General features: G+C 35.8%; 1 protein-coding gene across 1 annotated transcript in view; it reads left to right on the top strand.

The window, feature by feature from the left end:
* LOC309615922 (uncharacterized protein) overlaps nucleotides 1–24,448 on the top strand; it is a gene marked incomplete at its 5' end in the record, with an annotated part of 457,881 nt that overhangs the window by 359,664 nt on the left and 73,769 nt on the right. Inside the window, 2 exons of the mRNA XM_082366012.1 lie at nucleotides 922–8,786; nucleotides 10,249–15,681. The remainder of the gene's footprint in view (nucleotides 1–921; nucleotides 8,787–10,248; nucleotides 15,682–24,448) is intronic.

The following is a 24,448-nucleotide window of genomic DNA, read 5'->3' as shown; positions in this document are numbered from 1 at the left end:
CCTAGTTTCTCTGCTCTGCCTTCTGCATTATCTGCTAAAATACATGGCTTGGCTGCCTCCACTTGTGATTAAAAAATGCTCTGGGCTTCTTCATCTCATGGAGAGAGGGAGCAACTCCCCAATCATTAAAAAAAACAAACAAACTAGGCTTCATTTTGATTGGACCAACATTGGCCATTTGACACTGAAATAATCACTGTTGAACAGGGACAACGCCCCTGGAGTTACAGATGCTATGAGTCTCACTCAAACTTTAGTGCAGTGACACAAAGGAGGTGGAAAAGTGGAGGGTCACTGGGAAGCAACCTCAATATCCACTACAATTTTGATGCAGAAATTAATATATAAGGTAGTTTTATATGCACTGATACCAAATAAACTCCAGGATATAATATAAGCCTAAAAATAACAATAAGATGTTAATTATGAAAACACACATATACACACATATTTGCTTGTATATGCAAAGAATCTTTCTAGAAAGGCACATAGGATCTGGTAGCATGAGTTGCTTCAGTTTGGGATAGTGGAATAGAAACTTTTCATTGTATTTTTTTTTCAAGTTTTGTTTTGTTTTGTTTTTGTTTTTACTTTGAGTTATCTATTTGTAATGTATGAAAAATACTCTCTTATTCGACTTTCTCTCTCTTTGAATATAATGAGATTGAAATTTTAAAACATTAATTGGACATTTGTATTTATTCTTCTATGAACTGTCCACGAATGTCTTTGGCCACATTTTCCTATTGGTGTGTGCAGTTGTTATTTTCTAAGAGAGCCCCCAGTGATCCTGGTTTTCAGGCCCTTGAACATCTCCCTTTTCCATTAAGATTGGCCTATGTGACTAGCTGATTATTGATGGACTAAGACTTCCAAGATTAAGTCATAAAAAGCTTTGTGGCTTCTGACGTGATCTCTTAGGTCTCTTGCTCTGGAGGTAACCAGCCATCGTGACATGAAGATGCACAAGCAGTCCCTGAGGAGAGGAAGTGAGGACTTCCACCAGCAGCCAGCACCATGTATGTGAACCAGGGGTGCAGGGGATCCTCCAGCCACAGCCAACCTCCAGGTGACTGCAGCGTTTGACTATGACCTCAGGTGAGACCCAACCTAGAATTCCCAAATTCCTGACCCCCAGAGACTGAGAGGAATACTAAATGATTACTATTTTAAGCCACCAAATTTGGGGATTATTTGTTATGCAGTAATAGATAATTAATATTGCACATAAGCAATTTTCTTATTGATTTATTAGAGATCGTTATATATGTTTTCCAAGTTCATGGTTTACTTTTCAATTTGTCTTCTTAATACATGGTTTTAAAATTTTTTCATGCAGTTAAATGTATAATTTTGCTTCTTGTCCCATTTCTTTCTAATATCTCTCGGAAACATGTAAAATGATAATGGTGATTAAAGATTTTCTAATGTGATTCTTTGATTTAAATGGAAATCACTCTAGTATTTTACTATCCAGTATTATGTTGTTTATTGGCATAAGTTAGATATTCTTTATTATGTTGAAAAACATTCTTTTATTCTTAGTTGTCTTTAAAACGTCAGTGATAAGTATGGTGAATATTAGCAAATGTTTTTCTGACATTTATTGAAATCATATTTTTAAATTTCTTAATGTAATGTACTATATATTAAGAATATGAATCAAATGAATAGTAAGTCAACATTGAATTTCTGGGAAAAACAATTCTTTGTGTGGGTAAATAATTTAATATACTCTTACATTCTTACACAATTTTTAAGAAAAGTGTGCAAGCTTATAGCTACTCAGGAAATTAGTACATCATTAAGCATTTACATAGGTTCAGATATTTTATCAATACAGGAATTTTGTTTCCTGCTTTTACTGCAAAGGCAGGAATAACTCTTACAGAGGATAGAAATTTTAAAGCTCTTTAAATGACAAAACTGGAAAAGGATTGATAAAGCAAAAAGTTCAGCAGCATTGCAGGCAAAAGGGGTTAGTGGGTAACCTTGCTTCATGAAAAAGCACTGATGTCAGAGCTTGGCCAGACCAATCCTTGACCACTACTATCAACTGTTAACCCACCTCTCTAACTTATTAATATTTTACTCAATATTTTTGCACTAATTTCATTAATAAAACTGATTTTTAGTTTCCTTCTTTTATTTTGGGCTCTATTTTAGGATGTTATATACAACTTCTATTAGCCCCACCTCAGGTTGGAGTCTTATTTGTACCTAAATCTTTGATAACATTTTCAAGTCCTTTGTAGGTATTTGGTTTATTCTGCTTTTTTTATTTTTAAACTTTCTTTGAATTAATTTTGATAATTTTCATTACACAATTGTAAGTTGGTAGTTTATACTAGACCACTGATTTTCAAAGTGCAGTCTGAAATATTTTTTAGGGCACTGTGAGGTCAAAATGATTTTCATAATAAAACCAAGCTGTTGTTTGCTCTTTTATTCTCATTCTCTTCTGGGTGTATTGAGTTTTCCAGAAAGTAAATTATGTGTACTGATGTCATTATTCTGATATCTAAGAGAAAACATGCTTACATACTCTTGTGTTTTAAATATTCCTAGTTTTGTAAATCAACTATTCTTTAACAAAAAATAATGAAAAACAATTCCTAACCCAAAAAATTCCTAGTTTAATTTCTAATATGGTAAATATTAATAGATTTGACAAACATAAACAAAGGCACTTTGGGTTCCTCAATACATTTTAAGTGTTTAAAGGGGTCCTGAGAAAAGTTTTGAGCATTACAGTTCTATCTAGATATTGTCCATTTTTTTAAATGCAAAGTTTTAATAGTGATTGTAAAAAATATTTCTTTATTAATGTTAATCTCTCCCTCTCTCTCTCTTATATATCTTTCCTAATAGTCTTATTTGTGTTTTATTCTCTTCTAAAAATTGGATATGCCAAAAGTCTGTCCATTTGATTGATTTCACTTGATTTTGCCTGACAATAACCGTAACTAACTCTATTCTGAATTATTTTATGTTTTGCTTGTTGTATCTTTCATAAAGATCTGAGGTTTAACACAAAGCTCGATTAATTTTTATTCCTTATTGTTCAACATGAAAACATTTAAAGCTATGTTTAAGAACAAAAGATTTTGCCCTAAAAATTTAAAACAAGCCAAGCTAATGCTTCTGTACTACAGCAATAAACATATCTTCCTAGATACACAAAAACTCTGAAATAACATGCACGTGCTTTTTCTTGATAAATTACTTAAGACATATTACAGTCAACCAAAAAATTGATCACAAAAATTCAGTAGCGTCTAAGGAGTATTATGAAATGAAGTGATATTATTCATTGAAACTATCTAAACAGAGATTTGATCAATAAATTGCTATAAATAAGTATATTTACTGAGCCCTTGACTTCCTGATGGTATTTTTCTATTTCTTTCATACATTAAAAATAACTTAGCAGATAAATAAATTTAAGGCACAACTTTTCCCCTTCAAATTTCTTTAGACCATGTATATTAGTATCCTATTGCTTCTTTAACAAATTGCCACAGACAGTGGCTTAAAACATCACTAATATGTTATCTTGCAGTTTTGGGAGTTGGAAGTCTGAAATCAATTTCATGGACTAACATAAAAGTGTTAGCAGGGCTGGTTCGTTTTGGAAGCTCTAGGGGAGAGCCTGTTTGCTTGCCTTTTCCGGCTTATAGAGGGCACTCACATTTTGACTCAGGGTTGCTTCCTCCATCTTCAAAGCCAGCACCATAACATCTGCTCTCCTCTCTGACCTCTGCTTTTCCATTATTTCATCTCTTTCTGATTTGGATCTTCCTGCCTTTCTCTTATAAAGACCCTGATGATTACACTGGGCCTACTTGGATAATCTAGGATCACCTCCTCTCAAAATCCTTAATTGATCATCTGCAAAGTCCCTTTGACCGTGTAAGACAACATATTCACATGTTGTGGGAATTTGGATGGGGACCTCTTGGGGGGAGGCTATTATTCAGCTTACCATATCATGTTCCATTTCTCCTGGTACTTAGCATTGCAGAGGAAGAGTGAGGTCATCACTATTTCCATTTTATTAAATCTGTAGCTATTTTCAAAACAATTTAAAACCTCCTTCTATCTTTTTCTTTTTTTTTTTAATTCTTAAAAGAATGTGGTAATGGTGGTCTTCACTGGTGAATTGAATTATTGGCCCCAGTTCTTCTCCCTTTCTGTACCCAAACTCTTTGCCTTGAACTTTGCAGTCCCCGCCGCCAGTGCGGGCTGCATTCCCTAGCCCTTGTCTTTGGTCTTGGCCAGCTGGCTCGCCCTCCAGCCTCATTTCATCACTCCTCACTTGCTCTGGTCCAGCCACATGCACCAGGCGTTCAGATAACATTCCCTTTGCCTCAAAGGTGAATCCTCTCTCTCTTGAATTTGGGTTCATTCTCCCCATCCTCCAGGCCACTGTGTTAGGGAAGCCTTCCCTGATTCCTGGACAAAGCTTTACTGCTCAGCAGCCATTCACTGCTCTTCAGTCTCATTAAGCCAACTGCTGAGACACAAAACTATGTTCAGCTGTTCTTGGAAACATGATCCATTCAACAGATATTTATTGTGCACCTGATATAATGTCCTTGAGAGGACTCTCAATCCAAGAAAAATGTCCCATCTCCAAAGCCAACCCCTGTTGACTGAGGACCTGCTCAGACGGCTTGGCAGATGTAGCTCAAATCTGGTTTTCAGCTGCCCGTACGTGTATTCACACGTATGCACTTTGATCTACTTTAGAGTTTGTAGACTTTGAGGACTGCTGAGGATACTCCTGGGTAGACAGTCTTGACAGGAGACAGGGCTTGTTAACAACACAGACAACTTGGATGATCTTGAGCCATCTGACAGTTGAGTAAAATCAAGGTACTGTCTCCTCCATTTGTACAGAATTTTGCCTTCAGAAAACACTTTTGGTGCTGAAAGCCCCTCCAGGAACACTCTGGAGTATACCAGGGCTGACTGATGAGCCTAAGAGCCAGCGCTTGTCGGCAAAAGCTGAATATGTTATTCTGCACCTCATTTCCCAGCCTGCCAGGCAGAATGTGATGGCTGGGATGACAGCTGACACCATGGGATGGCCGTGAGATTTCATTTACTTGTTAAATGAGGCCACAGAACTGCTTGGTTTGGCTGTGGTCAGTGTTTCCAACTCTCCTGTGGAATAGGAAGGACCCTTCACACTGTTACAGAAGTCTGCTTTCAGACCTCCAAGTTCTAATCATGCACTGTCCGTGACCTTTAGCTCAGCTAACGCTAAGGACACCGTGCACCCATCTATAGACAACCCCTCTCCTCCAAGCCTGGTAGAGAGGAGAGTGGAGATGGCTTCTTAGAGAGTTGAATCCCTGGAGAAACATGACTCCTAGCATGTCAACATCCTCCCAATTTCCTTCCTTTGTGTTTCTCTTCATTGAGGCATATCTATTCTTCCTTATGAAGATCTGTCATGGGATTCAACATGCTTATAGGGCTCATTGATCACTGATCTTTCTGGAATTCTCTCTTTTTTTGTGACAATGTACCAGCAACTTCTTACCTGGTTCCACATGCCAGAAGCAGCTTGTGATTTTTGGTGTGTTAAGCTGACATCTTCCTTGGCCTCAAGTTATGCTACAGCAATAGTATTCTTTCTCAAAAGTAATACAACACAAGACTGAAGCTCCATGAGGAGAGGAACTGTCTATTTTGCTCATTGCTGTATCCTTAGCAACCCATATACACCTTCAACCATGGTAAGTCTTTAGTAATGAATGAACGAATGGTTTCCTTGGCAACCTCCCAAAGACTTTTCAGTTCCTACTGCTGCTTCCTGTCTACCTCTCTCAATGTTTTATCTCAAGTGAAGCAGAAGTGGAAAGAAGAGGTTGTGTGCAAATGCTAAGCAAGCCCTTCATTGTGTTTTCTGGTATCTCTCTCTCTGAAACTATTTATCCTGAAAGTTCTCTGGCATTACTTATTTTGACATTGTGATTTCTTCCGTTGACACATCTTCTCTGTTCTTTAGGTCTGTATTTTACAAAACACTTAGCTTTTGGTTATTAGAATTCCAATTTGAACTAAATTAAACAAAAATGTGGGAATTTGTTATCTCATGTAACCAGTGGATATAGCTGGACTCAGGATAAACTGGAACCAGTATTCAAATGTTGCCAAGATTTTTTATGTGCCTTCTTTCTTAGGGAAGCTGCATCTACTTTACTTCTACTGAAGATCAACTTTCTCCCCATTGTGTGGGAGATGGCTGCCAACAGCTTTCAAGTCCTTCATCTCAGAATCTCTATCCCAAATCTCAGTATGAAAAATCCTATAGGAGAGACTTAGGTTCACATGGTTTGGATCATGTAGCCCCTGCCTGGACCTACCTGTGGCCGGAATAGTGGAGTATTGGGATCAGAAATCCCTTTGGGTGAGGGATAGAAAAGATATCCCACAGAAGTCAATATAGTTTCCAGAAAACAGTAAGCTATTACTCAGTGTCTGATAGTAGACTAAGAGAAGAATACCTCAATAGTTGAGTTTATGTTAAGCCGCATCATTCTTTACATCATTGAACATAGCTATAATAGTGATTCCTGTCTGCTAATTCTAACATCTGGACCATCTTGGAGTCAGTCACTGTTGATTATCTTTTCTGTTGAAAATGGATTACATTTTGCTAATTTTAATATGTCTAGTAATTTTGAATTGTATCTGGAATGTTGTGTTAGAGTCTCTGGATTCTGTTGTATTCTTCTGAAGAGTGTTGATTTTATTGTTTTAGCAGGCAATTAAATGAATGGGCTAAAACTGCCAACTTTGTATCTTAGGCAGCAACTCCAATATCAGTTTAGTTCTTTTATCTTCTGTTTGACTGTTTTATGCATGCATGGCTCAGGGATTAAACAGAGATTTGGGTGGAATTTATAAATAAAATTTGGGATTCTCCTTTTCTAGCTCTCACCTTTCCAGGATTCCCCCACTCACTTACCAGGGCCTGTGATTATTCCAAACTCTATCCTCAAGTTCTTTAGGCCAGACAGATTGTGGCTTTTTTAAATCAGAGTTTTAGATGTCCTTCATTAAATTAGTACCTATGTTAGTCTACTTTTAAATCACACTTTCAATCAGATTAATTGATCCTGAAACACTTTGAGTGTGTTTCCTTTGCAATTGTAAAACGAGGCACCTTTTTGCAGAGATCAGTAGGAAATAGAGAGACAGGAGTTTGAAACTGTAGCCAACAGCTGTGTGACCTTAGGCAAATCACCTCTTTTGTCTGAGGTGTGATTTCCTCATTTGGAACATAAAGTATCAGCCTCAAATTTCTTTAACACTAATGTCTCCACAAGTTCTAAATTTCTGGGTGTTCATGGTGGGATGAGAGGTGGGAGGGAAGATTCCTTCTCTCCATTCTCTTTTTTAAACAACTGTATTGAGGTACAATTGGCACACAATAAACTGCGCAAATTTAAATTGAATAACTTCATGTGCTTTGATTTGTGTATACCCCTGGGAAACCATCACCACAGTCAAGGTAGTGAACGTATCTGTCACTCCCCAAATTAACTTGCGTCCCTTTGTGATACCTCCTCTTCCTTCCTTCAGCTCCTGTCTCCAGGCAGAAAACCACTAATCTTCTTTTAGTCTCTTTAAATTACTATGTGGCAGTATCTCCTCATGGTTTTGATTTGCAGAACCCTAATGACTAATGATATTGAGTATCTTTTCATGGGATTATTTGCCATTTATATATCTTCTCTGGTGCAGCGTCTTTCAATGTTTTGCCTGCTTTTTCTTGGATTGTTTGCTTTTATATTATTGGGTTTTCAGAGTTTTTAATATATTCTGGTTACAAGTTCTTCACCAGATATATTAGCAGTGTCTTTTAAAGAACAGAAGTTATGTGGAGCCTGAATTCCTGACCCACATAAATATAAGACACCACAAAATAGGGGTGGTTTTAAGTCACTAGGTTTTAGAATAGTTTATTACATAGCAGTATATTATCAGAACATTCGCCATGGGCTCTTTAATCTTTAATCACCAAGGAATAAAGAAGGAGAGGAGCAGAAATGAGTTAGGCAGCAGATACAATGATTAAATCTGTGGGAGACTTTAGCAAGTTACCTCTCTCTGAGCTTTAATGTTCTCATCTGTAAAGTTCATAATAACACCTGCCCTGCTGGACCCACAGGGGTGTTGAAACAGGATCATATGTGGGAATATGTGATTTGAAAACTGTGAGGTGATAAACACCTCCTTATTGAAGTTTAATCTATAAATAATAAAATGCACAAAGTTCATTATGTTTTTGCCAAATAGATATACTTGTGTAAAAATGCCCAAAGCAAGATACAATAGCTCACCATCACTGTAGAAGGATCTCTTCTATTCTTTCATGATTAATCCAAGCCACATCTCCCACCACCCCACAGAAAACCACCATTCGGATTTCTATAGAAATAGATTCATTTTCCCTGTCCCTTAATTTCAGATAAATGGGATCATACAATAAGTGTTTTTTGGTATTTGACCCTGTTCTCTAAAATAACATCAGTGAGATACATGTATGTTCTGTGTATCATTCCTTTTTACTGCTGCGGAGTATTTCATTGCATGAATAAACCACATTTTGTTTATCCATACCCCCGTTTATGGATATTTGGATTATTTCCAGTTTTAGCTATTATGAATAAAACTACAATGAACATTCTGCTACATGTTATTTGGTGGATATACACTTTCATTTCCCTTGGAATATGTACTCAAAGTGGAATTGCTGGTCTGTGGTGGTAGGTACAACTTTACCTTTGTAAGAAATTGTTAAACTGCTTTCCAAAATAGTTTTATAAGGGTCCCAGATGCACCACATCCATGCAAATCTTTTCAGTCTCTTTAATTTCAGCCATTCAGTATGGCTTTAATTTGCATTTCCCTAATGACTAATGGAGCGAATCATCTTTTCACATGCTTATAGGTTATTTGTATATATTCTTTGGTGAAGTGGCTTTTATCTATTTAAAAATTAGGTTATTACTGGAGAGTCAAACCCATTTTTTGTTTCCCATTCTTATAGTTAAAAATCCTCTAATTATATCAGTTTGTTTCTCTAGCAAACACAATTGAGAACAAATTTAAGAACAGAATTCTAAATCTAATAGCCAGTGGTTTTTCACAAGTCACCTGAATATCCTGTTAAAATGTTTATTATGGGGGCTTCCCTGGTGGCGCAGTGGTTGAGAGTCTGCCTGCCAATGCAGGGGACACGGGTTCGAGCCCTGGTCTGGGAGGATCCCACATGCCGCGGAGCAACTGGGCCCGTGAGCCACAACTACTGAGCGTGAGCGTCTGGAGCCTCTGCTCCGCAACAAGAGAGGCCGCGATAGTGACAGGCCCGCGCACCGCGATGAGGAGTGGCCCCCACTCGCCGCAGCTGGAGAGGGCCCTCGCACAGAGGCGAGGACCCAACACAGCCAAAAATAAACATAATAAATAAATAATAAATAAAAATTTTAAAAAAAAATGTTTATTATGATTCAGTATGCCTTGGGTATGGCCCAAGATTCTGAATTTCTATCAAGGCACTGCAAAATGTCAAAACCTCTGGTCCAGTTACCACCTTTGAGTAGCAAAGCAATCAGTGCTTCTTTGATGATGGAGCCCAGCAGTATTGGAAGGTCATTTTATATAGCTACATCTATATTTATTGTAAATCACTGTTCTTGTGGAATCATAGCCTGAGAATGCCAAGGGTGAAAGGAGTCTTCAGAAATAAGATTAAAAGTTATAGATTCTGGTATATTGATTTGACTAGTGGGCCCAATCCTCCAACCTCGTGTTTTCAAACCATTTGCTGTATAGTGTTGTTACATCCCTTCATTTCCACTCTGTGTCAGGCATGTGACTTGCTTTGTCCAGCGAGATGTTAGCAGCTTTGGCAAAGCAGGGGCTTGACCAGTCCTTGTGCATTTGGGTTTGCCCTTGCTTGTTTCTCTATGTTCACCCATTTGGCTTCCTGAAGAATGAGAAAAACACATGGTCATTTATTGGCCAGTGTTTCCTTAGTGCCTATCATTTATTGAGCATGTGCTATGGATCAGGCAACATGTGAATCATTTATATTTTCCCAGTACACTTCCCACAGTAACTCCATATCATAGGTAGTACTACTGAGGACATTGAAACCTAGAGAGGTTCAACGAAGCAATTAGCTCCAGAACTAGGATTTAAATCCTTTTTTTCTTCTAACTCTAGATGAAGTTTTAGCAACCAAGGTTGCAGACTAAAGCAATACCTTGGAAAGGGAGACAAGGACTCTAGAATGTTGATGGGCAGCAGTGGAGAATTGGAGGATTTTCTTTGGTACCCTTATGCCTCCCTTTATGCAGTTCTTTCCTCCATCAAAAGATCATCCATTATCTGTAGCCCCAGTAACTCTGTGTAACAAACTACTGGAAAAGCTCACTGCCTTAAAACAATATGTATCTATTTAGTTTAAGAGTTTACAAGTTAACAATTTGGGTTGGGGTCAGTGGGGCAGTTCTTCCTGTATCCATCACCAGGCTGCCCCAGCCAGCAGTCAGCAGACCACCAAACATGTGCATGAGAAATTATAATTATTTTTATTTGGATTTTAAATAATTATCATTTTATTTTATATATATATTACATACATATATTACAATGGAGTGATGTCAGACATCAGTATTCAAGATAATGTGTAAAAAGCCTTATTATATTAGGTTCTATTCCAGGCAGAGCATGCTATTCAGATAGCTGTGTAATTTTACAGAAGTACCAAAATATTTTACTTTTATGGGTAATAACTTTATTCATAATATTGATTTCCTATACTAACTATCTGAGTCTGGGCTGATAAATCTGTCTTTAAAGGATCTTAAATCTTTTCCTAAAAGTAAATTTTACAAGTAACATCCTACTCTTGGCAGCTGTATCAACTCTACCAGGACTGTTTTCTTTAAGCTGAACCACAGCTTATTTCAACTAAAAAAAATGTAACAGCAATTCCTTATTCAAAATACTATTTGGAAGATTGCTTGACTCAGTAAGTAAGATAGACTTCCAGTGATTTGGGTCAGTAGCTGAGTAAAGCAGAATGATTAAAATGACACACACTCTATGTTACTAGAATCGATTTTCTTGTGTGCCCCCTTTATCTCGTGACTTTTATTCTTTTTTTTTTTTTTTCAGGCTATTGGGCAATATACATTTCATGGTTTGGAAAAGACAATTACTTGTCTGTGGTTCTCCCAATACTAAATAAAAGAACCTTAGAAGGAAAACATGTCACTTTATTAGAAATAGTGTAAAGGGAGAAGGTGTCCTTTGTGGTTAAAATCATGAAGGAGAGCTCTGTGTCTTGAATCTGATTCTGTTGATATATATTGGGAGTGTCTGCAACAATAAAGATTGTTATGAGCCAAGAGAGCTAGAAAGCAGTTAGTCTGATGTTTCATTTATTATTTTCTCTCTAGAACAACTCATTCAGACACTAGGATCCTAGAGAAATCAGAAACAGGAGTGGTTTATGTATGAATTGCCACAGATGACATGCACCTAGACATTTCAAGCTCAAAGTTGAAAACAGGTCGCTTAAAACAGGTCTACTGTTCAGCTGAGGCATTGTCACTTGAAGCATTATCTCAAGTATGGAAAGTGAGAGTCTTCTCTTGGGTTTTAGGTTTGGATAGGCAAAGGGAAAAAGATAATGAGTTTGGACTATGTATATATAACTCACAGCAGTGCATAAAGAACAATGTTCTGAGAGGGCAAACAACAATAATAAATAATGGATTGTAAAATGCAAATCTGGAGAGAGGAGTTTTCTGCTGGGCTTTAATCTTGAAGCGTTCTTAAAGCCTTTAAAAATATGTAACTTTCTGAGGTTTGAGCAAGAATGACAAATAGCCTAATTGTCATTATACTGGGTACAGAATCCACATAGGAGATAAACAGATGCAATTTAATAGGAAACAAGATGGAAACAAAACAAAATAAAACCTCAAGTAGAAACAGAAGCTACAGAGTAGAAGGCTCTTTTCTTGGCCTGAGCTAAAGTTAAATCAAACAGTCATTAATAATTAATTTTTGTAAAATAGCTAGAGGCCTTTCATTTGGCTCATGCTAAACATAAGGTGCTTTACTGGAGAGATGGCTATAGCACTGGCAATAGTTATAGCTCATGAAATGAAAGTGAAAAAAGGCATTCTCTGGCAAAGTTTTTCTTAATGTTTTCTTTTGATTTTTTAAAATATTTATTTCTCAAATAGTATGAGAGCATCCAAATATGAGGGGAGTATTTCTTCTTTTTTCTTGTTTCCTATTTATGAAATCTGAGCTTCTAAAAGTCTAGCTGGGTTAATTCATAGTATTATTATTAGTAGTAGTAGTATACATTTTATTAGCTATGGCTTGATGACTCACCTTTTGGCAAACGTTAGAATTCAGATCTCTCAAGAATCAGACATATGTAGCCTAGATGACAGAAGGCATGCAGAAGTAAATAATATAGTTTCAGACTGCTGCAATTAGGAGTGTTTTGGCATCCATTTTCTACCCAAAGGGAGACCCCTTACAGACAAGAACAATATAGAAAGTTTTTTCCTAACTCAAAAGGCAAGAATTAAAAAAACAAAAACTTTGCCTGTCACGGTATAACCACCTACATGACTCCAAACAAAGTATTCAGAAATAAAGTTTCAGTGCAAGGCAAATGGGAAGAGGAGTCATTCTCTAAATCAAAGTAAATGGCAGTGGCATTTTTCTGAATCTGTTGGAGGAAGCAACTCCTTAGCAAGAGAGTTAATGAGGTCTTTGCTCTTTGAAGTCTGAACTTTGAGCAATTCCAGAGAGACTTAGAATTTGCTCTATTTAGTTATAAGGGAAAAGAAATATGGGTGCAGTTGACTCAGTGCAAAGCAGAATGGGACAAAAGCAAGGAGGACACAGAGAGATCATTAAGTCAGAAAGATGGAAACAAGAGGGAACACAGAATATTAAAAATATTCCCCCAGCTCCATGAATTCTTCAGTGAGTAGGGGAAGGGGAGGGAGTTAATGATGGAACACCACTTTGCATCACTTACAGCTTGTTGTGTTCACCCATACTTCTGTCAATTGTATACTAAGATGTCTACAGCTCTAAATTTCAGAACATAAGTTCAGTCATTCTCAGTTGAGTTCTTGGTGTCTTTTTATGGTCATGCATTAACTTCATCTATAGTTGTGGGTCTATATCTGAGCCAGCTGGATCCCAACTGGCAAGATTCTGGTAGATTAGACTCAATAAGCAGTATCCTTTCTACCATGTTACATATTAAGACTCTCTTCTTCTCTGAAAGCGATATACATTATACACACACTTCATGAGACATAATATTTTGACTTCGTAAATGGAAACTAATACTGTGTTTCTGGTTGTAAGATATCTAGTTTTGTAATACCACAAAAAGAATTAAAGTAACTTGACTGTTTAGGGTGCTTTATAAGCTACAAGCACTTTTATATCTATTCTCTTATTTATTCTATCCTTGTTGGGTAGATATAGATTTTTAAAGATGAGAAATCAGGTTGAGGTAACTTAAATAATTAACTTGGGTCATGTTTTTAATTGAAAGACCTATACTTAAGGTTTTCTTTCCTTTTTATAAATCTTGTAATTCTGTCGCCTTGCCGTTCTTTCCAGCATAAACTACTTCCAGATTATAACTAAAGTCTTTCTTAGGAAGGCTCTTTTTATAGACCATTTATTTGAACTTCTCTTTCTTACGGCAAAATTTGTTTTGACCACAATCTTATTTTACACATAATTTAGTCATTTTTTGCTTAATAAAAGTTCTTTTATAAGAATATTATATACTTTCTGTTGTTTAATTAAAAAACAATAAGTATGTATTCTTTTAGGAGAATGAAAATGTATATTCTATAATAAGAAATGCTAGTTCAAAATTCCCAGTTGCTGGCTTCCAATCTGACAGTGGTAAAACAGGCAGATTCACTTTATGAAAAAAGGTTTGCAAAGCCCTTAATAAAGTAAATGATGCTGTACAAACAGAAGGCTCTGTAACTGTGAGATGCCTAAGCTTGAATAAACTGTGCTTTTCTTCTGATGAAAATGAAAGAATTGACACATTTGAACTCTGTCATTCCTAACAAAGATTCATTAAATGTAATCTGTTAACTTTTCCAAGGTGATCTTGCATATAAATAAAAGGCTATGCTGTATCAAAGATAAAAAGCAGATATTTCAGGTTTTTTTTGAAGGTTGTTTTTGTTTTTGTTTTTGTTTAGTGAATGTTATGGAGAAGCAAAAGTTAGGATAAGTACTGTTTTTTTCAAAGCTACAGTAAATAATTCCAAATTCCCCAGAGGTCTGTGTTAAAATGGCTGTTGTATCTAAAAAGGATCATTGACCAGATTGTGAAATTATAGAATCTTTACAACTATGGAGAAAAGGAAATACTGTATTGTCCAATCTGTAATTTTATTGATCATTTTCCTTTTTCTCTTCATTTTCGGAGACCCTAAATCCTAAAACTCAGCACCAGTTCCATTCTTCTAGTCCCAGACTTTTAGTTTGCTGGTTATATAACAATATCATATACTTTCTATTGTTAGAAAACAATTAAAAAGTATGGTACAAATGAACTTATTTATAAAACAGAAACTGACTCACAGACATAAAAAACAAACTTATGGTTACCAAAGGGGAAAGGGGGGATTAATGGGTACACACTACTACATCTAAAATAAATATACACAATAAGAACCTACTATATAGCATAGGGAACTATACTCAATATCTTGTAAAAAAAAAAAGTATAATATTTTTAAGAAAATGCAAATTGATATAATAATACCTGTTTGTGTGCCTGAAGGTTGCTATCCTGAGCGTATACAGCACAAATTTCTCATAGCTGACAGCATAATGTGTCATTCTCTTCATGGCTCTACACCTCAAGTTGGCATAACCATTTGTTTTACGGCTAGAAGACAAGGAGACATTCTAGGTCATTTGTGTGGAGACAATGGTGTTTTCAGCTAGATTTCCCTTGTCAAAATTGCAGCATGATCACAGAGTACGTCGGATTTCCCATCAGAACTGAACAGGAAAGCCACATGACTCTGGAAAGATCAGATAGCAGCTTGACACATCTGTACTCATGAAGTGTCACGTTGGGAGGCTACTAAAAAATGCTGGTTTCCCCAAAGAAACAGGCAAAGCAAACAGCAGAAAGGACAAATGAGATGGAAAATATGTCCAATCAAAGAGTCTTCCCCTCAGAGCGGGGAGGTTCTAAAAGCAACAGGACACCAACCCCAGCCCTAACTATCGTAACTTAGGGGTGGTCTGAGAAATGTAAGAGCCAGTATAAAACAGAGGGAAAATAGATGATGCTAGATTTTCTCCTTTCCAGTATAAAATAAGGACTTAGACACCTATCTAGAACTGAAGCTTAAACTTGGTACTTTGAATATGTCGAAACAATGACATGACTATTTTTTCCTTTGTACCCATACGCTTCTTGATTTTTCCAGGAGCAGAGGCTTCTTAATGACCCATCCAGAGGTCAGTGGTTCAAGGACTATCTGTCTGTCATGGATCAACACCTGGCAGAGAAAGCCCAGTAATGGAGGAGGTGGAGCGGACCCCCAGACAGGAGTAACGGTGGGTACAGTGGTGGCAGCTGTACTGTCTTCTCAGATGTATGTGTTTACAGCTGCGTGTGTTGGGCCTTTGCCTTTCAGCTCAGTAAGGGACTCAGTTTTGAACACCATTGTCCCTGTCTCCAAAGAGACACTTGGGTTGGAATTGCCAAGTCAAGGAAACTGCTGTCCTTTGGGACAGTGGAATACTGAATCCTGGGGCTGCATTTCACTAGACTCTTCTCTGAGTGTTCTGTATTTCTTCAACAATGCTGGGTGGGAGTGGTGCCTCGACCCTAAGAATCAGCCTTTACAGTGAGAGAGAATATGTTCTATCTGAAATGTGCCAGCAAATAAACTCTTTGAGGGCAGGACTCTTTTCTACATTACATCCCCAGTATCTGGCACATAGTATGTGCACAGCAAATGTTTACTGGATGAATAAAATATAGCATAGTTTTGTCAGATTGAAGCCTTTTACTAGTAGGTGTTATAATTCTCATCTGCGTTATTTTTATGGAAGTTTCAGTAGGATCATGACTGCCAAAACAGCTAGAGATTTGTCCCTCTACCGGAGCTGGTAAATCAGTGAACTGATAACTGATCCGAGGACAACATAAAATGAATTTCTTTCCAATTTATCAAAATGGGTTTACTATTTTGTTCTATGAGATTTCTCATATGGGTTGAACTAAGTAGAATAGTTGGGAAACCACTTATGCTTGATAGGATTTGTACTGCTCTTTCATGAACTTAGTAGTTGTATCTTTGCTTTACTGGCTGGGAAGAGATGCTAGCGATCTCTTTGAAATAACTTTCAAAGCAATTAAAATATTTTGGACCCCTATTGTTCAAGGAGGGGAGAGGAGATCAAAGACACAATAGTGTGTCTCTGTCATTAAGCAGCATAAATCCTAGTTGAGGGGCAGAGGCATGTACATATCTACATGACTCACACCTTCATTTCATAGAGGACTCGCTCAAATGTTCTATCCCCTTACCTGAACTTATTTTGCTTTATAGTCCTTACAACATGTTTGTTCATTATCTGTCTCTTTCCACTAGAATGTAAGCCTATGAAGATAAAAAGGGTTTGTTTATTTTGTTCATTGCTCTGTTTCCAGTGCCCTGGACAGTGGTTGGTACATACTAAACCCTTAATAAATGTTTATTGTTGCATGAACTGTCAGTATCAGGTAACCTATAATTTCCTCATTGATTTAAGACTAGATAAACTGTGAGTCTTTCAATGATAACATTTTACAGTCACCTATGGTCAAGGACAAATGTCCAGTCAATAAATAATATAAGAATTATAAGAAAAAACCTGTTCCTATCCTATTCAGAAAAGAACTGTGGACTCCAATGGATTTCATCTCTTTCAAACATGTATGAAGACATCTTATTTTCAGCAAAGCATTTTTTTTCTTTTTAGTTTCTGGAGTTTCTGCTAGAGTCAATTCTCTTTACTACTTCTGTTGCTGAAGTGCCAACAGTACAGATGGGCCTCAAAAATGTCTGATGGCATTTTGTAGTAGATAGAACCTTATACTCACAGAAATAAAATTTTTATGGATGTTACAGTCTTTTTGGAAATTAAGACCACAGAATCTGAATTGATTACTTGAGGGGGAAAAAAAGAATCAAAATCAATACATAACTGCTTCATGTCTCCCAGACTCTGAATTACAGAAAAATTTTTGTTGAAACACAATGAAGTTATACTGCACAATTCAGTACAGAGTAAATCATTCAGAGTTGTTTTTGCCCTAAAATCCATCAATAATAGCAATAACATTTGGTAGTAAATGCAATTTTGAAGACTGATGTGAATTGTCTACTTAAATAACCATAACACCAACCAATTAAGTTTTCTCATAGTCATTTTCCTCCCTTTTTTTTTTTTTATACACCGGTATCTTGTAAAACACCTGATGATGACAACTAAGGAACTGTAATTCTTCTGCCTTAGCTTGACTTATTTTTGCCTTAGGGAATGAATAAGCATGTAAATTAGACATGACTCATTTTAGCCACTTATCAATCCAAAAATATTTGAGCAAGGTAGGCCAAAAGTGACTGGCTGGGAATTGCAGAATCTATTGAACTATATTGCTTTCTTTAAAATATATTACTTTCTCTAATTGAATTAGGTTAGCTTCATGGAATTGACACAGACAAACCTGAAGGATGAGTGGGAGATGATAGCCTGAGGGTCAGGCTAAATTTGAAATCAGGATATCACTTAATATTGGGCAAGATGATCTTTAAGTTACCTTCCAGGCAGACACTGTATGATTTGAAGAAATCGTAGCCCATCACTACATGCCTCAATCCAGCAATATCTTGCAGAGTAAGAGTAGGAAGCTGAAATATCTATAATAGAGTGGAAAACATAATTAACTAATCCACCAACCTGGATTGTCAAATACCCTAACCGATATTTTCCAAGCTTGTTGGTCTTAAGGGTCAGTGGATGAGCTTGTTAAAAATACTTAGTCTCAAGTTCCTCTCTATTCCTGAGCTCTGCAGATTCTGATGAAGTGGGAACAATTTGAGCCAAGGGGAAAACTCTCCTATAATCCTACCAGGAATTAGATGAATGTAGCTTTACCTTTTCCCAGTAACTAAATAAAATGACTGACCCTATGTATGACCATTTCTAATTATTTACATGTTTGCCTGATCTAGGGGATCATGAATTTAGATTTTAAATGACCAGGGACAGAAGTTTGATCACATCCAAATTTGATTAATATTTTACATATATACATACTTAATAAGCATTTTAAAAGTTATGTACATACTTACATAACATTATTTATATAAAATATTTATTATACATAAAATTATACATGTGTTTGTTTTTGAAATATTGAATGGGAAAGAGATTGATGTTTTCCTCTCATTCATATTGCAATATCAATTCTCAGGAAGAGAAGACTTGTCAAATTTTAAAATAGTGTGCAATTGCCAATCAGATGTTTTAGATTACATTCTTAACACCCTATTCATCATGCAGAAAATGATATGAAAGGGATGGGCACACTGATATATGAATAACATCATTAAAAATAAAAAAGTTTTATAGCCTCATGTGTATGAACTGAGATGCCATTTAATTATAGACTCAAATAAATGACTCTCTCAGGATAATTTTTTGCATATTTGTATGTGGTTACTTTGGGGACAACATATTTATTTTTGATAACTTTAAAAGTTCACTCTGTATAAAATAGTTTTTAAAAAGTCCTGGGAATTAGTGTGAAAAAAAAATCATTAATTAAAATATTTAACTTCATGCTGATATTCTGTAATGGGGTTGGCACCAGAAAAACAGAGCATGACTATTTTTTCCTATAAGAAGGTTTTGTATTAATTATACAGCACACTCATTGAAGGCACAAATGAAGACATTTGCACTCATGCAGCTATGTGGGCAAATGGACATATACTACCTGTGCAACTAATTATTTTTTTTATTCATTGATGAAGAAACCAACATTCATTACTATATGTTTAGATCTAATGAGAGATGGATCTTCTTCTTTGACATTTTATAAGTTAAAAACAACATTAAAATATTGTAAAAATTGCTGGGGAAATCAACATTTCTAGTTTAAGATGAGACTGAGGACTAGAGGGATGGATTAACATCAAAGTTGTGGTCTGGGTCTCCTAGATCATGTTCTTCTGTGCTTCAACTTCTTCACTAGGAAAATTACAATACTTTCTCTTAGGTTGCAAAGATTCAGTGAGTTCACACATGTAAAATGTTTGGAAGAGTGCCCAGCAAATAATGATGCCCAATAATAATAACTATTGTAATCATTGATCTTACAACAGGAAGCACTCTCAAGGAAATACAAAGTCCAGGCAGCCCTCTTCTGAAGCATTATAATCTCAAGTCTAAAGATGAGGCAATGAGGGGAAGGTCTAGAACCTACCTCATTAGCCAACTTTTCTTATGAATGTCCACTAAAATGCTTCCGTAGCTCTTCTCTACTTCAAAAAATAAATTTAAAACATTTTCTAAGGCTGTCTGCCTTGGGGCCCCCTAAGTGCCCAGCCGATGTGGGACCTGGCCCCCACCCACTAGAGGGCCCAGGATCTTGGCCTACCCACAAGCACACCTGCGCTAGCCCCAGGAAAAGGCTCACCCATCAGTGGCTAGCAGTAGAACTATGACATTGTTCTAGTAGGCCTCACCTACCAGTAGGAGGGCATCATCCAAAACTAGCAGAATACACATTCTTTTCAAGTGCAGATGGAGCATTCTCCACGATAGATCACATGCTAGGTCACAAAAAAGCCTCAATGAATTTGAGAAAAGTGAAATCATATCAAGCATCTTTTGCAACCACAATGCTTTGAGACCAGAAATCAACTACAATAAAAAAAAAATACAAAAACCACAAACACGTGGAGAGTAAAAAATATGCTACTAAGCAATGAATGGATCACTGAAGAAATCAAAAAAGAAATAAAAAATACCTGGAGACAAATGAAAATGAAAAGACAATGCTCCAAAATTTATGGAACACAGCAAAAGCAGTTCTAAGAAGGACATTCATAATAATACAAGCTTACCTCAGGAACCTAGACAAATCTCAAATAGACAATGTAATATTACACCTACAGGTACTAAAAAAGAAAAAAAAAAAAAAATTAGTAAGACAGAAGTCATAAAGATCAGAGCAGAAATAAATGGATTGGAGACTAAAAAAACAATAGAAAAGATCAATGAATCCAGGAGCTGGTTCATTGGAAAGATAAGCAAAATTGAAAAACTGTTAGCCAGACTAATCAAGAAAAAAAGAGTGTGGCCCCAAGTCAATAAAATCAGAAACTGAAAAGAAGTTACAACCAACACAACAGAAATACGAAAGATCATAGGAGTTTACTATGAAATTATGCACCAATAAAATGAACAAACTAGAAGAAATGGGTAAATTCCTAGAAATGTACACTTTCCAAGACTGAGTCAGGAAGAAATAGAAAATGTGAACAATTACCATAATGAAATTGAATCAGTAATTTAAAAAACTCCCCCAAAACAAAAATCCTGGACCAGACAGTTTCACAGGTGAATTCTACTAAACATTTACAGAAGAGTTAACACTTATCCTTCTCAAACTATTCCAAAATTCGCAGAGAAAGGATTGTTTCCAAACTCATTCTACAAGGCCAGCTTCACCCTGATACCAAAACCAGACAAAGATATCCCCCCAAAAGAAAATTACAGGCTAATATTATTGATGAACATAGATACAAAAATTTTCAACAAAATATTAGCAAATCAAACTCAACAATATATTAAAAGGATTATATACCATGATCAAGTGGAATTTATTCCAAGGATACAAGGATGGTTCAATATCTGCAACTTGTTCTCTCCATTCTAGAGTCCTTAAACCTTTTTCCTCTTGCCCAGCCTATGAAAACTCTGTCTTAATTTGAAGGTAGCATCTATTTAACTCAATTTTGAATATCATCAGTGGGCATAGACATTTGGAATAAAGGCCTAGGAGTCTAGTAATACACTTCTACTTCCTGCCTTGCTTCAAACCTCCATCAATTAATGAACACAGAGACAGCTACTTCCTGACGATGATGAAAAGGAAAAGAGAAGCAGACAAGGAGACATTCCCATGAATTGTTATTAAAGAATACTATCCATGCATGCTGATTTATTTTCTGTTACAGTTTTTGATTATCCTTCCCAACTTTCCAGACTATAAGTTTTATGAAAGCAAGAACTCTTATCTTTACCAATATGTATCTAGCAACTAGTACAATGTCTAGAATAAAGTAGATACTTAAAAATTTGTGTTAAATAAATGAATAAATATAATAGGCATTAAATACATATTTATTGTATTCCCATTGCTGAATACATTACTTCATAAAGAGAACATATTTAATAAATATTGAATGAAAAAACATAATAAAAGGTTGACAAGCAGAAAGAGAAAAACAAATACTGTATGCTAACACATATATATGGAATCTAAAACAAACAAACAAAATGTTCTGAAGAATCTGAAGACAGGAATAAAGATGCAGACATAGAGAATGGACTTGAGGACACGGGGAGGGGGAAGGGTAAGCTGGGATGAAGTGAGAGAGTGGCATGGGCATATATACACTACCAAATATAAAATAGCTAGTGGGAAGCAGCCACATAGCACCAGGAGATCAGCTTGGTGCTTTGTGTCCATCTAGAGGGGTGGGATAGGGAGGGTAGGAGGGAGATGCAAGAGGGAGGGGATATGGGGATATATGTATACGTATAGCTGATTCACTTTGTTATAAAGCAGAAACTAACACACTACTGTAGAGCGATTATACTCCAATAAAGATGTTAAAAAATAAATAAAAAAATAAAGACATGCTCCTTTTTAAAGAAGAAAAAAAACTATCTATATTTGCAGTGGACATGATCTTGTATGTAGAATGTCCTAATGAATCCACTAAAAAACTATTTAATTAATAAATAAGTTCAACAAGTTTGCAGGTCATTTATACAAAGACCATCTGTATTTTTTATACCAGCAATTAACTATTCAAAAATGAATTTAAGAAAACAGTTCATTTACAATAGCATCACAAATAATAAAATATTTAGGAGTAAATTTAACAAAAGGAGTACAAAATGTATACTCTGAAAACTACAAAACGTTGTTGAAGAAATAAAAGATGAATTAAATAAAAGGGGGGAAAAAAAAGCTTGACAAGGAGATGCAGCAGCAAAACCTTGGAGGTCATTTCACACAGCCTTTGAGCCAGCTGAGTTGGTAAGATTTGGCTAAGGATGTTGAATGTGTGAAACTAACCTCTGATCTAATCATAGCACCAATGACAAATGAAAATCAGCAAGAAAGGATCCTACTCTTCATTGTATGTCCCTGAGTCTTCTGATTCAAGTTGATTATACTAAATCTCTATCAAGACTTTTGCCTTGACTTTGTAGCAGTGGTTCTGGGCTTATACAAAATTTCACTTTGAGATGGTGATTAGAAAAGAAGTGTGTGGTATGAGACTGGTAAAAAAAAGTGAAGTGAATTGACCTAGTTAGCTGAATGCTCCAAACAATTGTATGAACTCAAACAACATGGAGCATCTTACATATTTTATAAAGAAAAAACAGAAAGGACTGCTGTCTTGATGAGAGTTCTTTTGGAATAAATATACAATATTAGAGTGAACATGCTTTGTTATTAAACACATTCATGACCTAGAAAATTCATTTTTTAAATTTCTCTGTGATGTGAACAAAAGTAAAATTAATTATCTCATGGTTATCCCAGAAAAAGGGACAAGTGTAAAAACATTCCCTTTGGCTATAGAGTACTGTGAATATACTGTTATAGAAATACCATATTATTAAGCGACTGTTTATTCATATACATGTGAGATGGGATTGAGTCTTAACACTCTATCCACAAACACAGTGCCCAAATCTTTACTGAAATTACATATTTTTCTTTTGAACTCAAATAGCTTAGCAAACCTGCTCATCTTATCAAATAACATAAACCTTCCTATGAACCTCTTCTAGTTCCTTTCATTTGCTCATGTAGATTCATGCAGTGTCATTTTCTTATTTCAATACAGCTTTGGTCTCACCCTCTTCTTGAACTTGTTATTTTCAAATACATTACATTTCCATGTTAAGCCTATTGTTATAGGCTTAACAATACAATCATATATGTACTGGTTTTTTAAAAAAAATTTATTTTATGTCGGAGTATAGTTGATTTACAATGTTGTTTTAGTTTCGGGTGTACAGCAAAGTTATTTAGTTATACATATACATATATCTATTCTTTTTCAGATTCTTTTCCCATACAGGTTATTACAGAGTACTGTGTAGAGTTCCCTGTGCTATACAGTAGGTCCGGATTATCTATTTTATATACAGTAGTGTGTATATGTTTATCCCATCCTAATTTATCCCTCCCCCCACACACACACCTTTCCCCTTTGGTAACCATATGTCTGTTTTCTAAGTCTGTGAGTCTCTTTCTGTTTTGTAAATAAGTTCATTTGTAAAATTTCTTAGATTCCACATATAAGTGATATCATATGATATTTGTCTTTCTCTGTCTGACTTACTTCACTTAGTATGATAATCTCTAGGTGCATTCATGTTGCTGCAAATGGCATCATCTCATTCTCTTTTATGGCTGGGTAATATTCCTGTATGTATATATATATATCTCACATCTTCTTTATCCATTCATCTGTCGATGGACACGTAGGTTGCTTCCATTCTTGGCTATTGTAAATAGTGTTGCTGTGAACATTGGGGTGCATGTATCTTTTCAAATACAGTTAGTTTTTAAATAAGAGAAGAAAGGCAAAAAGATCTTTTCTGAATAAAGATGTGCTTTTCTAATTTAACAGTCATGAGAAGTGCATTTAATCTCATCACTCATATTCCTTGCATTTTATTTGTGCTGAATCAAACGTTCACATCCGTGTTGTTCTATTATACTATGAACTTGTGGAAGGTTTGATAGTGTTCAGCAAGTAAGTAAACACACGCCTATTGAGTGTAAGATGACCATAAAATGTTTGTGCCTTTTACCTTTATATACTTTATAATACTTTCTATTAACTGGTCTCAATAACCATGACACAACTTCCCTCACCTTAAAATGAGCTACAAGTCATATTTGAATATATGACAGGAAAAGATATATATGTAAACAGGAATGAGAAGCATGACTTCATAGACTTGTATTTATCGTAAAGTGCTACCCCTACTCATTTATTCTCGCTTT

Source organism: Balaenoptera borealis (genome assembly GCF_965194805.1).
Source record: "Balaenoptera borealis genome assembly, chromosome: 18".
Taxonomy (NCBI): Eukaryota; Metazoa; Chordata; class Mammalia; order Artiodactyla; family Balaenopteridae; genus Balaenoptera; species Balaenoptera borealis.
Note: the sequence above shows the minus strand (reverse complement) of the source record. Positions and strands in the feature narration are given on the sequence as shown.